Source organism: Anser brachyrhynchus (genome assembly GCF_964034855.1).
Source record: "Anser brachyrhynchus genome assembly, chromosome: 16".
NCBI lineage: Eukaryota > Metazoa > Chordata > Aves > Anseriformes > Anatidae > Anser > Anser brachyrhynchus.
The window spans coordinates 2,111,153-2,128,829 of record NC_137734.1 but is presented as its reverse complement, the minus strand read 5'-3'; the positions used below and the strand labels follow the sequence as shown (position 1 = coordinate 2,128,829).

The 17,677-nt window shown below is 57.7% G+C and overlaps 1 long non-coding RNA gene across 7 annotated transcripts in view; it reads right to left on the bottom strand.

Annotated features, from left to right (window-relative positions):
* Positions 1-17,677, bottom strand: part of LOC308178696 — a 47,421-nt gene that overhangs the window by 10,573 nt on the left and 19,171 nt on the right. For 5 of the 7 annotated variants that reach the window (XR_013939914.1, XR_013939915.1, XR_013939916.1 and 2 more), the window contains one exon: positions 492-17,677. This exon is cut by the window's right edge. This is a non-coding gene — a long non-coding RNA (uncharacterized lncRNA). Of the gene's footprint in view, positions 1-398 lie in introns of all 7 variants that reach the window. The other 2 variants (XR_013939912.1, XR_013939913.1) reach the window with 1 other exon arrangement.

Sequence of the window (17,677 nt, the reverse complement as noted above, 5' to 3'; positions counted from 1 at the left end):
CTTTCATCAGCACAATTAATTCAGCAGGCTAGGCTATTCATAGGGCCATTGTTACTGAAAGATATGCAATATGAGCTAATAAAATATATAAACAACAACATATGGGATTGCAGAGCAGATTGGCAGAAAGTAATTAAGTGAGCTGGAAACTGGCCAGGACAGTAAAATGAGTTATTTTATTTTGATTTTTTTTTTTAACGGACAGAAGCAGTGCAGACATCGTGTTTCTTCCCAGCTCTGCGTACGAGGTGTGGGAACTGGACCTGCTTGCTGCTGGTCCTGGCAGAGCCTACATGGGGTAACAGGCAATGGGCACTTTCCAAAGACAGCAGAACACCAGCCTTATACACCCAAGAGCCCAGAAATCACGACAAACAGAAGTAAAGGACCCCACTGACCATGACTCCATGGGCAAGGTGCAAGCCACCCCCTCAGGAGCCGACCGCCAGGTTACTAAATCATCCCAGGAGCTCCTGCAGTAACTCTCTGACCTTGGTTCAGCTCAGCATCCCAGGAAAGCCCTCTCATCTTCACAGCTCCAGCCTCCTCCTCACAAAAACAAATAAATAAATAAATACAAAAATAGAAAAAAAAATCAAAGATGAGCCAGTGCCAAAGCTCTGCCCCCAAGAGACCTGCACCCTCCAAAACCAGCTCCTCTTCCCCCTCTGGATTTTATTAGGGGGCGGTTGCTGCATGATTGGGCTCCTGCGGCTCCACCTTCCCCACAGCTGCCCTCGGGGTTGATCAGCCCTTAGAGGACCTTCCACGATCCCACAACAAGCCCTGGGGGCTGTCCCTGCCCCGTGGTGATGCTGGACCATGGTACAGCCCCATCCTGCCCACGTCCTGCCCTTGTCCCCTTCCCCACTGCCCCGCTTGGCCACCTGGGGCTGCATCCTGACCTGGGCTGCTCCCAGCCCTCCTCCGAGCACCCGCAATAATTACATCAGGTTGTCCCGGGCTGGGGGAAGCAAACAACCCACGCTACAACACGGGAGGCCGAAACGCCCGGAGACTGCTGCTGATGTGGGAACTAAACAGCTGCAAAGAGCAGCGAGGTCACGGCGAAGCACGGAGCCGGGGAGAGCGAGCCACTTCTTGACTTCTTCTGCCTCTAGAGAGCATTGTTGCATTTTCTTCCCAGCGAGAGACAAGAGCAGAGGCATCTCCCCGCTCCGCGAGCAGAAGCACTTGAAATGCTGCAGTGGCACAGAACAGCCTCCCGTGCAAACCCCCCCACGTCTCTCTTGCAGGCTCCGAGGACTCACAAAGCCTCACCGAGAAGGTCACCCTCGTTTTGGATCCAGCTCGCTTCTCATCAAACGTGCTTGAGCAGCTCCGAGCAAAACACTTCTGAGGAAAGGGCGATCATTCCTTCCCGAGCAGGGCGAAACGGCCCCGCAGAGCGGCGCGGTGCAGGCAGGGCACGGAGAGGGAGCTGCAGGCAGAGGGAGGAGGAGGAGGAGGAGGCGGAGGAAGGAGAGCCCTCGTGTACATGAGCCCTGCTCTGCTCACAAGCCCTGCGTGGGTGCAGCCCTTGCTCAGGCAACGAAAGAGAGAAGAAATCCTTGAGGGGACCCACAGGGAGCCCCATCACTGCCCCTGCCCTGCCCTGTCCGCAGGATCTGGCCCCCTGTGCCCTCTCCATGGGACCCCGGTGCCACCTCTCCTCCCGTTCCTGCCCTCACCCCTCCACTGCCCGCTCCCCGATAAGCCCAGCTCGTTCTCCACGACCAATTAAAATATATTTTTTAAAGAGCGTCATTACTGTCACACGGGGAAAAAGGTTAGGGCTGGTGCGATTTGCCACGGCTGGAATAATGACTTTCTCCCCCACAGCGTGAGTCAGGCTGCAGCTCGCCGAGCCTCGGCCGCCGCGACGAGGTGGTGCCCGCCGGCAGCTGCAGGGTGATCAGTTCGGGCTGATGGCCTGATAAGGGGGCAGCAGAAATTGGTGAGGACGCGTTGTAATGAGCCGGGCTCGCTGAACCACTCGCTGCTCGGGCGAAGCTTTTCGAGGCTGATGTTTCTCGCACGGTTTTCTTCCTCGAAGCGCGAGCGGGAGCGCAGCGGGGCAGGGAGGCTGCAGAGCACGGGGAGGAAACCAGAGGGACAAGGGCAAGGGGAGGCACGCAGAGGGTGAATAAAAATACCATTTTGCATTAGCTCAGCTACTGCAGAAGGCTTTAGAAAACTCCCAGCTGCACACCCAGCGTGTCACAGGGTGGCAGGAGCAGGATCTTGGCTCCTCCAGGTCATGGTCACCTGGGCAGACGAGAGGGAGCACGGTTTGCACCCAGCTGCTGCCTGGGCAGCCAAGAGCTGCTATAAACGGCACCGACCGGTCTGATTCTGCACTTGCAGAGGGAAGAGGAGCAGCGAATGTCCCAGTGCTACGGCCCAGGGCTGCTGCGCAACCCCTGCCCCTTGCACGGAGCAGCCCGGGCTCTGGCTGCAGGCTGCACAGCTCAGGACTGAGCTCCCCGGGGCTGCTGCTGCAGGCGAGCAGCAGAACCCGAGCGCACGCCGGTTCTGCACCGCTGGGAGCAGGATTTGTCCTGGAAAGGCTGTGCCCTTCACAAACCGGTGGTGTTCCGGGAGTGGGAAGTACCGGCAGCTCTCCTGGGTGACCTCTCTGCTCCCCTGGGTGTCGGCAAGCATCCTCCAAACCCCTTGAGAGGACAGAGCTGCAGGGAGCAGGCTGTGATTTCGGGACTGCCCGGGGAGCCAGCAAAAAAAAAAAAAACAAAACAGCTCCCTGAAACCTTCTGCAGCTTTGGAAATCTCAGCTCAGAGGGCCACAGTGCCGAGAGCAGAGGCAGCGGGGGTCTGGGTGCTTTAGCCCCAGCTGCTTTCAGGTGAAGGCAGAGCAAAACCCAGGCCAGGACGTGGGCAGGACTGGCAGAAGAGACAAAGTCCTTTGGTTTTTTTCTTATCCCTTTCCTTTTCCAAGGCATTCAAGAGACATGAAAGGTACCACCTCAGTAGCATTGGAATTAGTCTGGAGGAACTGATCAGCCCATCTGGACGTGGGCTATGAGCCACGAAGCCTTGCAGGAGGCAGCCTGGTGGCACCAATCCTGCATGCCACCGGGACCCACGAGGGGTCCAAAGAGCCTCGCACACGGGGAAAATAACAGGAGCACGGTGTGTCCGGGTGGCTGGTGGCACTGGTGGCTCCTGGAGGTGACACTGGCACGGGGGGAGCCCCCGCTCCATCGCGTCCCCGTCCCTGCAGGCAGCGGCGCCGGCCTGGCCGTTCCTGGAAATCGCCTCCGATGTCAAAACAGGGCCAGGAAGGAGGCTGATTCGGAGGCTGTTTTTGTGACTTTTGTTCTGTTATTTTTTTACAGTGGCTGTTCTCCAAGTACGAAACAATCGGCCAGCCGAGGGATCCTGCTATGAAGTCAGGAGTTATATTTAAATTTCGGCTTCCCCAGCGAGGCTGGGGTTTACCAAAGAAGCAGGAAAGGGTCGGGCACCTCTCGCCTGGAGGAGCCTGTAATGGAGCACAGCGACCTCTGCTCCACGGCCAGACCAAAGCGTGTCCACACGGACACTGCTGCACCGCCCGGTGCTGCGGCAGGGCTTTATGGATGATTGCAATGAATGGAGAACGCCAGAAAATCAACCTGCACTGCACATTTAGGTGGCCACGCGCTAGAACAGGGTTATTTTTAGCCAGAGAAGAGAAGAGATTTCGTTCTGCTCAACTGTCCTCCGGCAGGCATTGAAAACCCCACAGCCCCCGCGAGCAGAACCCGGGTAGCAGGGCAAATCCTTTGTCCTTTGCCTTCCTTTGATGCTGGACTCGGTAGGAGAGACTTTCCTCAGAGCTGTGCAGGTTTTGGCAGGCTCTCAGTTTTCACACCCACTCAAGCAAAAGTGTATTTTCTAGCACAGCAAAGTATGTCAGGCCATTGATTTCTTGGGCAACTGCACTGCAGAACAGACAGAGCTAAACGCGGTGATGCATTAGGCTGTTGGCTGCAAACCAAACACCTAGTAAAAATTGCTTTAAAAACAAAAAGATACGTGCTTTTTTCCCCCATTTTTCTGGTGCACTTGGAGAACAACCTGCTGGCTTTTAGCTTTCCCCTTCTGTCCTTGGCTACCCTGTGCCGAACAGGAGGGAGAGCATCCCTCAGGCTCCCAAACGAGACAACGTCAGCCCTGGCTCTGAAAAGCAGAGAAGTATCAATAGAAAAGCATCGTGTTTAATCACCTGCCTTAATAATTTTGCATCTGACAGAGGCACGCAAGGAAAAGAGCATCCCTGAGCGACCGGAGCTGCCACGAGCCACCAACTAAACCGCCAGCTCCCGCTCCCGCGGAGCGGCTCGTTCCTGCCACCACGCTCCCAGCTGCTCCCTATTGACTGGCGAGGGCTGAACAAGCACCGTGCCTTTGCTCTAAGCAGCATTTAACCGGGAGGCGTTCGCTGTTTTGCCGTGCCTCCGACGGAGGACGAAGCTTGGCCGCATTCCCCGTGGGAGCACCGGGCGCAGCGAGCAGCTGAAGCCTCCCCCAGCTCTTCCCCCGCCGCGTTCCCCGTAGCTCGCCGCGCCCTGGGATTTCGGCTGCTTTGATGACGAGCGCAGCGAGTTTTTCCTTCTGGCCTCCAATCCCTTCTGACAGGTTCGGCCAGATGGGGAGACGTGATTACAGGAGCGCTGCTTGGCACCGCTCCTCCATCCGCTCCACTTGGCTTTGCAAATGCCGGATAACGGGAAGCCCTCGGCTGGCAAGACTTGGCCACCGCGGGCTCCGCGTGCAAACAGCGGCACCTAAAAAGCCCCCATCCCTCAAAAGAAGCCCGATACTCCTTACCCTGCTGATCTGCAGCAGTCTGGCTGAGTTAGCTCCAGATGTGCGAAGGCTGAACTCAACCGTGTCCCTCCCCACCTTGCCAGCCCCCTCCCGAAACGCCCGCGGGAACCACGAGGATCTGCTCGGCTGGGGGCAGGAGGAATTGCTCGCTGCCATCACCAGGCAGCTCTGCCATGGAGATCTTAAGGCGGTCGTAATTCCTCCGGAGAACATTTCCAGGCGTGCCCGGATAAATTATTCACAAAGAATAAGAGACGAACCCATCTGGAAGGAAGAGAAAAGGCCACTGGAATCGGGCCAGCAGCTCTTTGCTGTGATGCTCTTGCCAGTTTGCAAAGTTTGTGTTTGCTCCGAGAAAGAATACAGCAATTATTTATATTGGTTTAATGGAAGGGGGAGTCACAGCGTGAAATAGAGCATGAGAGGACTGGGAAGCAGAGCACAACCCCATAGTCCTGGGTAGGAGGAAGGGGGGAACCCACCTCAGCCTTGCAAGAATAAAGAAAAACCATCTCAGAACCACCCTGGCTAATTTTTACCCCATTCACATCTTAGCGCCGGGAACACTCAAGCTCTGTTGCAATTTTTAGAGGAGGAAACATATTTCAGTAGTGTTTGTTGGAAAGATCGTTAGGATAACAGTCACCCCCGCAATGTTTTATTGCAGGCATTTACTTCCATGCTTCCATTTGCAGTGATTACTCCCCAAATTACTTCTGAACATCCAAACTACAAAGGAAAGGACTTAGTCTAGGGCTGGGATTGATTGCCGTGTTTTCTCTTGCAAGACTAATAATAATATATCTGTTCCTTTTGCAGCATTTTGCTTAAAGAGCTGCTGGAGCTCGTGGTTGCTGCCCCTCCGAGCTAGGAGGGCTGAGGCAGGGACCTCCAGCCCTCCCAAAACACCGACCCACAAGAGGCATTTCTCCAGCTCAAATCTACTTTAAAAGGGTGGAAAACCCGAGGAAAAGAGACAAAAAAACCCTAAAATTTGCATAAGGCGGTTTGAGAGCACGTCTCACAGCAGTGTTGGGTAACAAACACCTGGGATTTCAGCTTCTTTAATCAACATTTAGCGCAGATTTAATAATGTGTATTAGGAGCAGGCAGGCAAAAGGAGTTTGGGAACCGACAGGAAAATAAAGTAGATAAATGCGCTAATTGCAGCTTATCTGACAGCTCCGCTTTCCCCTCTACAGCTGAGACTCCGGGGCTGATATTTATACATTAGGCAGGATTGATTCCCCGGGACGGAGGGCGGCGGCAGCTGATGGATGGGCATCATCTCGCCAAATACCGGCGGATTGCTCTGTCCAGGTACCGCAAATTGGAAAAGAAAGCTTCTAGCAGCAGACAGCAGGGACGACTCCATCCGTCTGATGTCTCCACACGTTTGAGCAGGGCTGCTTTACGCTCAGAAACCGCAACAGCTTTTTTTTTTTTTTTCCGTGTATTCGTGTGCTTAGGAGGGGGCGGATGGGCTCCTATCCCCCTGGGAAACTCCTGCCCAAGCCATCTGCATATAAATAAGAGGCTCCAGGCTGGAAATCTGTATCTCGACCACATCCCTTGAAGAACTAAAAAGGGCTAAATACGGAGAAGGAGAATGACGACGGATCCGGCCCCGCAGAGGGCAGGAGGCATCTCTGCGGCTCGGGTTTTTGGGTGGCTCCATCAGTTTGGCCAGAAGAGCCCCCCACGGGGCTCAGCCGAGCCCACCTCCCCGCGTGAGGCCAGACACCATGTGTTTCACCACCCCCGGGGCTTTCCTGCCCCATTTTTCACCGAGCAGCATCCCAGCGGGGGCTCGCCCCAAATGTTTGCTTCCACTCAGCGCTTGTGCGAAGGAGCGGCCAAATCCGGGGTGGCCTCAACTGGTTGTGCAACGCAAAGGGGAGGCCTTGGGGGGGGGGGGGGGGCTTCATCCGAGGCGAAGCCCAGGGCTGATGGCATCTCCGTGGGCCGCAGAAACCAGCCCCCCGCTGCTTCGGTGCAACCGCAGCATCTGCAGCCCCTTTCAGAGCACCATCAATCACCGCGGGGCTCGGTGCGCGCCTGGGGCTGACACCGGGGTGTCAGAGCCTGAGCTCACGCACTGCTGCCGAGGGCAGGGCTGCGCGGGGGGAGCAGGGAGTGAAAAAGCCAACGGCAGCCGGAGTGCTGACCCAGCACATTGCAAGCAAAGCTTCTGCTGTGTTGGTTTTTTTTTGTTTGGTTTTGGTGGGATTTTTTGGTTTTGTTTTGTTTTTCTAAGAGAGAGGGGGAGGAGAGCATCCTGAAACCATTGCTCCTGCGGCTCCTCAGACCAACACCAGAAAGTTCAGCACGGGTGCTCCCAGTCCGTCGCTGGTGAAAAAAGAGGTGAAATCATGAGAGTGAGATCACTTCTCCTTCTGGGCTTCGAGCTGTGCCTGGCAGCAGATTTGTCAGCGGCTGAGGACCGACCCTGGTTAATTCTCCGGGGCAGCTCCCGAGCCAAATCCGGAGAGCGCAGCCCCCTGCCCGTCCTCGTGGCCCCTTCTCCACCTGGGCACAGCTGCACCCATCCCCTGGGCAAGGCAGCCCTGTGCCCCCGCAGGGTGAGCACAGCAAGCAAGCAGGGTAGCGCCAGAGCAGCTCTGCTCTTTTATAAAAGATCTCTCTCTTTTATACGAGATACATCTCTTACATTAACTCGGCTCTGCCAGACCCACCGTGCTGCTGCCCCCAAACCAAGGAAAACCTCAGCCCAGGCTGAGCCTCAGCTCCTCTCCAGCAGAACTAGCCCTCGTTTTCAGGAGCATTAATTTCACAGCAGGAGCCAAACGATCTGAAATGTAATTACAGCCCCGTGTCCACCCGTGCCTGCAGCGCCGCGGAGGCAGGGATGCTCTTGACGGCGCAGGCTTCCCCTGCCCTCCTGAGGGCCTGGCAACCCTGCAGACGGAGTTTTGATGCCGGACTTTGAGCCAAAGCACTCCAATAAATCCTTTGCTTACTGTGTCTGCTCTCCTTGGGGCACGCAGGGGTTAGGGATGTGCGGATGCGGGGCTGGGAACCGGGCACGGTGGTCCCAGCGCGCTGCAGGACCGGCGAGCAGCCCGCGTGGCCCTCACTGATCAAGGCTCCTCGGGAGTTTCCCAGCTCTCCCGAAAACCCCTGCGGATCCCTGAGGTGTGCTGGGACTCCCCAGCGCCACACCGTGCCCTAGACCTCGGTTCATCCTAGTAGGAATTTGCCAGGTTGTGGCTGATGTTGGTGCAGCCTCCTCTGGGTGCTCTGGTGCCTGTGCTCCCCCCCTGCCCTCTGTGTGTGTCCAGAGCTGCTGGCACATCCTCCACCCACGCTTGTGGTTTCCAGCGATGAGAAACTGAGGTCTTGCAGAGCTTTGCAGGGGGTGCTCATCCCTGCTGCAGCTCTTCCCCTTACCCAGCCCTACCCCATTGCCCTCCCGGCCCCAAAACCAGTCTCCTCCGCCCAGCCACGCGGGCTCTCCAGTGCTCCCGGCGAGAGGAGCAGGAACGCGGTCCGGAGGCTGCCAGCTGCACCCCAGCAGGACTTTCATGACATCTGTCCCAAAGGCACAGAGTGGGACCGGCCACACAGGCGCTGAGCAGCCCCGAGGCTGCTGGAGGCAGCAGAAACCGAGGCAGAGCCGCGAGCGCGGCGTTAATTGGAAACAAGCGGTGCCTGGCGGAGCAGCCGGGGTGCCACGGTGACAGCCGGCACTTTCCGAGGACGCCACGGAGCTGAGATGCTCGCAGGGTGGGGAGAGCAAAGGCTCGCTCAAAACTTTCGGGCACAACGATTTCCAGAGCTCCAGGCACACGAGGATGGGCTCTGGAAGTTCGCAAGGCTCTGGGCAGGGCAGGGGGAGCCTTGGGGGGCACCGGGGAGCCCCCAAAGCTCACGCAGAGAAAGCTCGACCTCTCCCGAGGGCAGCGCTAGCAGCAGCAAGACGTGGCATCTTAGACCGGGTATCGCTGTGATTAAACACGCGTCTCCGCTGCTCTCATTCTGCGCCTAATTAATGGAACTTGATTATTTTGTGCAATACGATAGCTGCAGCCAAGAAGCAATTACTCTGGATGGAACTTGCACTCAGGAAACAAATGTATCGGAGGACAAGGGGGACACGTCTCGCCCGGAGTCGCTGCCCAAGGAGCATCCGGAGGTGGCGGGGACCGGGCGCAGAGGCAGGTCTGGGGCAGGCGGGCACCCGGCTGCCGGTCAGGGCAGACGTGGGAGTGATTCCTGGCGTAAACAGCCAGGAACGGAGGCACGAAGCAGCACACGAGGGGCTGGGAAACACCGCAGGCTCCTGGGCCAGCACGTCAAAGCGGAGTAAGGGAGATGGAAGGTTTGGGTCTGCTGGGCTGGCAAAAGGCAGAGCCAAAAACCAGCAGGACCCGTGCAAGGTGAGCAGCATCTGCACGGTAAAACGCATCTTTCCAGCACCTCTCCTGCTTCCTTCGGCTCTGCTCACCCAGCTCCCCGGCTGGCCAGGGACGCATCCTCACGCCAGGCGGTTAAATCACCCCTCGCGATGCTCGGTGCAGAGCGTGGAGGGTTTCAGCACCGGGCAGGGGGAAGCAAAGCCTCCCGGCAGCAGTGCCGTGTCCATCCCCGGCAGGACACAGCCCAGGGCACCCGGCACATCCCTGCCCCTCGCTGCCACTCACCCCCCGGCAGCACACGAGGGGAATCCCCGGGGCTGCCGCAGTTGGCTCGGAACCACCGGCCCTGCCAGCTGCTTCAAATTTTCCCCGTGTTTGTAAAAGAAAAAAAAATAATAATAATTAAACGGCTTTTTAATACTTATTCAGCATCTCTCTGAAGGCTTTTTTTAGCTAAACCGAAACGTGTCCCCGATTTGCCTCATCGGTTCACATTCGTAGCCCCAAGGGGAGCTAGCGCTGGCTCCTGTGCCCTGCGCCCCGGGAGGGCTGGCATGGAGAGGGCAGGTTTGTGCTGTGAGGCCAGCCCTAGCGGGGTGCAAGGAACCTGTGCAAGGTGCAGGATGGTCACAGCTCGGTGCGGTGCCCCTCGCAGCCTGGCACAGCAGCAGGACCCAGCACCCAGAGATGCCCAAGTGCTCCTGAACCGCGGCGGGGCGACGGCGCTCACCGGGCTTCGCTTGCCCGGCATCTTCCTGCCAGCTGGGCTCAGCCTCTCAATTTTCCTCCCAGGCTTTGTCAGGTTTAATTAAAATTCCTATACATGGCCAGTTCTTTCGCTCAGTCTCTTATCTCCCGTGTGCTCCGCTGCCTGCCTCGCTGAGCTCGTCTCATTAGGAACCCATCTCTGGGTGAAAGGAGGCACGTTCAGGAGGCAGCACCTGGCCCCTGCTGGTGTCTGGCTGGGTCTGTTTGTGCGTCCCAAGGCAAGGCAGGGGTCCCAGGGACCCACTCGCAGCGCTTCCCGGGATAAATCAGGTCTCGGATGAGAGGAATGCCAGCTATGTGTTTATTTCCATCGAAGCAACGGATTGCTTTGCTGCGGGAAATTACATTTGGGAACGAGGGTGGGATGGGGTGAGCCTGCCCTGCCCGTGCCCTCAGTGCTCCGGGGGCTGCAGGTCACCGTGCCCCCCGGGGGCAGGCACCCACTCAGCGAGTGTCTGCCGAGCATCTCCCCTCCTCGCTCCCCAGCAAACCAAATCTCACGTGGAGACGGCATTTGGTGCTGCCAGGGCTTCTCCACGGTGCCTCGCACCCGCAGGCTCAAGGCAGGGGCAGGGAGGGTGTTGCAGGGGGGCAGGAGCCTGTGTGATGGGGCAGAGGGCAGGTCCATGGGGCTGGTGGCAGGGATGAGGCAGCTCTGCAGCTCCTGGAGGCGTTTGTCTGGCTCCAACAGCTTCCTCGGCGCACCAAGGGCAGCTCTTCCCACGCTTCCATCCCTCCAAAGAGCCAAGGCTGGGCCCCGGCGGTCCACGGCAGGTTTCTGCGGCGGGAGCCCGGTGCCTCCTGCAGACTCCCAGAGGCACTGCAGAGAAGCTGGGCTGGTGCCCCCCGGCCAGCTCAGGCTCTTCCAGAGCCTCCGGTTTCCCTTCAGAAACGGCAAAATCCTCCTGGCACCCCGGAGGCACTGAGCAGAGGTGGATCTGTCCCAGGCGGCGATGGAAGGTTTGGCCCAGGGGCACTAGAATTAACCTCCTACTTCATGGACAGCCAGACATGGCCTTGAAGCACATTTATTCTGAAATGTTCTTTCTCGTTTAAAAAAATATTTGACTATTTAATGGAAAAGAGGGAGGCAAAGGGCCCCTATCGCCCCACGAGTGGGACAAGAGGCATCCTTTGGAGAGCCGGGGGCTGCTGTGAGTTGTGAAATTTTTCTTTCTCCTTCTTCTTCTCCTGAACTTTTCTTCAGGCGCCTGCAAAGCCCAAAGCCCAGCAGACAGCTCTCAGCTCGACCCCAAATGGATTTTTCCCTGAATATTTTCAGTTCAGCCTCTGAAGGAGGAAGCCTGCTCTTTGCTCATCTCTGCTCTGCTATTCCCAAGATGACGAGCACAAAAAAAAAACCTCTCCGACACCGACTCCAGCACCCACGGGACCTGCGCTGCGTTGGCGAAGTGGGGCAGAGCTGGACCCAGCACCGAAGCAGCGAAGGCGCAGCAGCTCCTCTTCATCCTCATCCTCTCCCCACCCTCCCCATCTTCCTTCGGGGACGCTGCTCCTTCGGCTGAGACCTCCCGGCCCCCGCAGCCCCCCCTGCGCTCCCCTCCGCTCGCAGCAGTAGCTGCGGCTCCTCTTGGCCACTCGCTGCCGGTTCCCGTCCCAAACATTCCCTTCCATTTAGAGAGACTGTCAGTTGAGAGTCGGAGCTCAGACGTTTGTTATTGCTAACGCAGCTCCTCGCCAAAACCCGAGGCAGCCCCCCCGAGCCCTTCCCTGAGCCAGCACCGTGCCCTGCCCAGTGCTCCCCAGGGACCGATGGCAGACCCTAAACTCCTCGAGCAGCTCCCCCGGTGTTTTTTGCTGCCTACGGCTTTTTCGCCTCTGTTTCTTTTCCGAGCTGAAAGGAGCAGAGCGATGGCAAAAAGCAACCTCCCACGGAGCGTTGCATCAGAAGGCAGATTCCCTTAAGGATTTATTTCAGGGCAAACGGCTTCAGTTTTTGGCAGGGCTGAGCCCCGGCCCCCCAGCACGGCAGAGCTGAGGTCCCGTGCTCAGCACCTCCGGCATCCCAGCCCTCCATCACGCCTGCTCTGGCTTTGGGAAACCTTCCTGCAGCTCTCCACGTCCAGCCTTGGCTGTCGTCCCACGGGAGCAGGCTCCAGCCACTGCAAATCGCCCGGCAAGGGGTCCCAGCAAGCTGCTCCCTGCCCTCACGTTGCTTCTCCTGCACATAAAGCATGAGAGAGCCCCTGCCTGCAGAGCGCTGTGCCCTTTCCCAGAAGATAATGTAACGCTCGACAAGGAATCCTGCTTTTTCATTATTATTAAATTTGTTATGTTTCTGAAGAGCCGGGTCATCTTTGTCTCCCTCTAATGCCCCGAGCATCAGAGCCGGCTCTTGTGGCTGATGAATATTTCCTGCTCAGTGCTCACATCTGCGGATGAGGTGCTAATGCGAAGTAAAATCCTGCAGCAAATTGTGCATTAGGAAGTTGGGGAACATTAGCAGAAACTTCCCTACTGTTTTCTCCAGCAAGGGAAGAGCCTTGACAGGCTGGGACAGAAATGAGAGCCCATTAGCCCAATTCTGCTTCACCTGGGAGAGCAAAAGGGTGGCTGGGGGCTCTTCGGAGGAGAAGAGGTAAATGTTTCGAGGCACAACCAGGGGACCTTGTTGATTCAGAGCATCGCTCAGCCTGGTGAGAGCGCAGCACATCAGAAAGCTCCGGACATCCCATCCACACGTGGCTGAGCATCACCGGCACCCGGCCGAGACGAGCCTGCCCGCAGCACCCAGGGATGTGCGGGGATTCCCCGGCCAACACTTTTACTGATTTCTGGGGAGGTGTCACGTAGCCCAAAGCCAGGTTCTCCAAAATTGGGATTGCATCACCGATTTGTGTCTCCCAGCAGCTGCGCGGCAAAGCGAGCTGCCCAGGGCCTGGCGGAGATTTTTTAGCCCAGGGCAGACCACGTCCATCGGGTGGGCTCCCAGGAAAGACAAACACCCGGCGCTGCTTTTGCTGTGCCGTAGCTAAAACCCACCCAGGACAGAGCAAAAGCGGAGAAATCCCGGCTGGGGGGACCTGGAGAATGAAGGAAGAGCACGGCTAGGCAGCAGTGAGGGTGTGCTACTGCTGCCATCCCTAAATCCCAGAGAAATTAATGAGACCTTCCCGCACAGAGCCTTCAGCAGAAGGGAACCGAAAGGCTCGCAGCGGGAGGTGCAGCCGTGCCTGCCACGCCGAGGCCATCCCGGATTGCTGCTGGGACGGGCAGCTCGCAGGAGCTGCACGGAGGCACACGGCACCGCGCGCCCGGCGTGAGCTGCTTCGGCAATAAGCTCCTCACATCTCTACCTAACGCCACTGACACACACCCGCCGGAGGAGAAAAAGGAGCAGCTTTTATCCTTCCGCGTGAGCGGAGCCGAGGCTGGAGCCCAGCATCAAGCAGTGAACGGGAAGAGAGCTTCGCTTTTGAACAGAGGCACCGCGGATCTCGGCATGCCCATCGCAGCTCTGCCGTTGCCTAAATGAAAGCATTCAGCCAGCAGGGCAAGGGCAAAGAGGGGCCCTGCCGACACCTTTCTGGGACGCCACGGCTCTGTCCTGCACGCACACACGGGGCTCCAGCCAGCTCTGGGCCCCCAGCACCCTGTTAATGCCCATCAGCAGAGCAAGCCAGAGCCTTCCCCCGCTGACGGCACGGACCCCGGGGCAGAAGCCTCCTCCCCAGCCTCGTTGAGTTCCCAGGAAAGGCTTCACCCCCTGCTTGCCTTGCAGAAGCGGTCTCCCACTGCCAGGCCCCATTTAGAGGCTTATTTAAGCTTTCTGGGGTACCGCCGGGCAGCCTCGGAGCCAAGCCCCAGGCAGGACCGGGGAAAGGCTCTGCCCCCTCCAGCCTCCAGCATCCCCCCTGCTTGAAAGCGAGATGGTTTCCCACTGGGATAGTTCCTAGGACCTTGGCTTTAATGCCAGCAGCCTGACCGCAGAATCCCAGTGTGGCTGAGGTTGGGAAGGGAGCTCTGGGTCCTTCTGGCCCAAGCCCACCCAGAGCAGGTTGCCCAGGTGGTTTCTGAAGATGTCCGAGGAAGCTCTGTTCTTCTAGGGCTGCTGAGACGAGGGATAAAGAAAGCCACCTCCGGCCCCGAAAGGGTACAACTGAGAGATAAAATGAGCAAAAAAACGGCAAGAAACAGCCGGGTGGCACCAAGACCTGAGAGCTAGCAGGGCTGCAGCCACCGGGCACCCGTGGGGAGCAGGGGAGGCAGCGGTGGTGGTGGTTACACGAGCCCTGGAGGTGGCTGGGACGTGAAGGCACAGGAGGAGGCAGGAGACGAGGACAGCACTGGGATGCCGGCAGAGGAGCCGCGTCCTGGTGCTGCCGAGCTCAGGGAAACGCCGGGCTGAGACGGAGAGGTTAAAAGCCCCGATATTGCCACGCCGTGCTTGAGCGGGTGGTGAGACATTCGGGAGATGTCAGAGCTCCTCGGAGATACGAATTTGGACAGGGAGAGGAGAGCGCGGAGTAGGGATGCGTGCCTCTGAGTCATCACCATAGCGATGGTATTTGAGCGGAGCTGCAATGAGATTACCCAGGGACAGCGCAGGAGGGACACGGCTCCGAGCTCCCGCAGCAAGCGAGCCTCCGACAGCCCTGCTGCAACCAGGGGAGAGCGGGTGGCAAAAATGGGGGGCGTGAAGGCAAGGCTCCGAGCCACCAGCCTGCCGGTGGAGGTTTGGCCCATCCCCAGGAGATGCCCGTCTCTCCTCCATCAGGCACTCGGATCTGGGTCCCTGTGAGCCTCATGCATTCCCAAGAGGAGAGAGCAGAGCTTCAGTCCTCCCTCTGCAAAACGGGGGTCCCCACACTCGCACCCCCCCGCAAGGACCCCCGGGACAGCGAAGTGCTCGGCGTCTCCACCCTGGGGTCGGGGTGGGGGGCGAGAGAGACCTCAGGGAGGTCTCCCAGAGCCAAAGAGGAGCCTCCATCCCCGGGTGTCCAGGAACAGGAACCCCTCGTGGAGCAGAGCCGACGGAGGCCCCAAGACACTCCGGTGCCTCCTCCCCGATCTCCAGGACCTGCAGCCATCTCCTCCCCTCCCGCAGGCAGGAGGCTGGGGGAGGACAGAGGGTGCACACAGCACCCCGGGCATCGCACCCCGAGCCTTTTGCCCCCAGCATCGCGCCCCGAGCCTTGCTCAGTGCTGGAAAATCTGACCAGAAGGTGGCAGGCTCAACTCGTCCACGGACCACGGCTCTTCGGAGGGTCTGGCCTTGGGACAAAATCGCTGGTAACGCAGTTCTAACCCATCACCTCAAAAGGAAGCCAGAGCACCGGAGCACCGGAGGAAGAGGAGGAAAGGAGGCCGGCTGAGCTTCTCTGAAAGGCAACCACAGCTTGGGAGAGGCATTTCTGCAATCGAGGCCGATGCGTAGCGGGGACAAAGCCACGCTCAACACCGGGGCTGGGGCGAGGAGAAGAGCCAAGCTGGTATCGTAGGAGACGGTTTCTCTCCGCTCCCGTTTCAGATAAATAACATGAATCAATGGAGAGGGGAGAAACACGCCTGCATTTCCAGCCGCGGCTCCCCACCCCCTGCGTTCAGGTCCCTGGGAGAGCATTTGAAAAACTGCAATCGCTATAATTAGAAGTAACACTCACTTTCCAAGAGGAAACTGTGCAAAAGGTTGACTTCCTCTTTAATGCCATTTCAACTCGTTAGCAGCTACAGATCTGCAGCTCCAACGGCAAGGGGATTTGCTGAGCAGCAGGCTGGGTTGCTAGCAAGAAAGAGGAGTTTCCTCCCGCTTCAGCGGGGATTTCTCCTCCGGGCAGAAGACACCAGGTCCTCGGAGGCCGAGCAGACTGCGACACTCTGCTCCCTCCCCTTGCAAGCAGGGATGGCAGGAACCCTCGCGTCTTTCAGTTACTCTTTATCATCTCACTATTGCCTTGCTCCCAAGGCTAATTAGCACTGCTGCATATATCACTGCCTTGGGAATGCCAAAGACATTGGGAACCTCATCGCCGGAGCTTTCAACAGAGCTCCAAGTCACAAGCGAGCTCCTTGTTATTCCATACAAGGAAATATTCACAACATACAACAAAAATAGCCTCCATCACTACACGTTATAATCACATCGGGGAGTTTCCAATCTCTGCAGCAGTAAATGATGCCCTCCCTCCTCACCAAGGCACTCACCCGGCGCTCTGCAGCCCCGTTAACCCTCCCGACGCCCCGAGGACCGCTCAGCCCAAGCGGCAGGAGCCCGGCAGCGAGGCAGAGCAAAGCCCAGCCGGCGATCGCTCTTCTCTCCTCTGATGGTCTCACGAGGCGAATTTACAGAGCGGCTCGCCCTTCCCAACCTTTCTGAGACCCAGAGGCCAAAAGACACCACATTTTCTCAGCAGGTTTCCCCCTTCAGGGTTATTTTTGCGCTGAGCCCAGGCACGTGTGATGGATAAAAGCCCCTCCAGAAGGGTTCAGCCTCAGCTCCGAGCTACGGAGAGGGGAAAAAAGCCCCGCTCCCCTCGGCAGAGTGCTGCGGTGGGTAAATCTCTGCCCAAAATGCTTGCCTTGTTTCTAATTTGAACTCTCCTGCGCTTGACGTCCAGATGTCGGTCCGTGCTAAGCCCTCCTGTGCCACCTTAGAGCAGTACCTACAGCAGGGCGTTGGGATTAGGTGACATTTTAGGTCCCTTCCAACCCCAACCATTCCATGTTCCTACACCTAACCTTCTGCAACTTTATTCCCGCGCCACAGTCACATAGTCACTGATAAGCTAAAATCAAAGGGCATTTCCATCTTTTGTTGCAAGCAGACACCAGACTCGGCACTGGAAATGCTCCTCAGGCCCCAGCAGCTCGCACAGACGGGGCCTCGGCAATTTCTGGAACAAATTTTCTCGTTCACATTCCCCAGTCCCTCATTAAACGCACCAAATAAACTCAGGTTCTCGTGCAAACCGCTGCTGACACGAAGGGCATTTCAGCAGTCAGCCCCAGCATGGTTTTCTCCGGACAGAGTTAGGTCCCATTAATTTATCTATAAAAAAACCCTTAAATACAATTTTCCCAGACTCCTTCAGACGAGCAATCCGACCGCATTTTTTTCACTCGTTTAGATCCAGCCTTGGAAGTCAGATGTGCCATTCCCGCGTCGTTCGTCGCCTTTGACCTCCCCTGCAGTGCCCGAATTAGACGCGTGTGTGCCAGCCCCATCCCTCCTGCTCCCCACAAACATCTGCAAGGGCGGCAGCGGGTTTCTATGGAAGCCGTGGCTCCCATACAAGGCAACCGCTCCCCGGCCAGCGAAGGACAGCTGGAAATGTTTGACCAAGTAAGAGGTTTATTTGGCTGAGCATCATTTAATTCCCTACAACGGGAGGGGGGGGTGAAGGGAAAATACTAGTGGGTCACCTAAAAAAGCAAAATATCATCCTGTGCCGCCTGTTTCCAAAGGATGCTCGAGTTTCTGCAAACGTCAGGCTTATCCCCAGACAAAATAGGGGAGAAATTGGTGGCGAGTTAAAGGCCATCCCTTCTGCCACTCATTTCAGCGTGTTCCTCCGTGCGATTTGCTGGGATCTGCTCTGGGATGGGCTCGAGGTGGCCCCCTTACAACAGGGTGGTCCCGGGGGGGCTCCGGTCACGCCGCATGCGCCTCTGCAGACCTGGCCTTGCGGTGTTTTGAAAGAGAAAGCCGATTGCACGCGTCAGGCAGATTAGAAGGT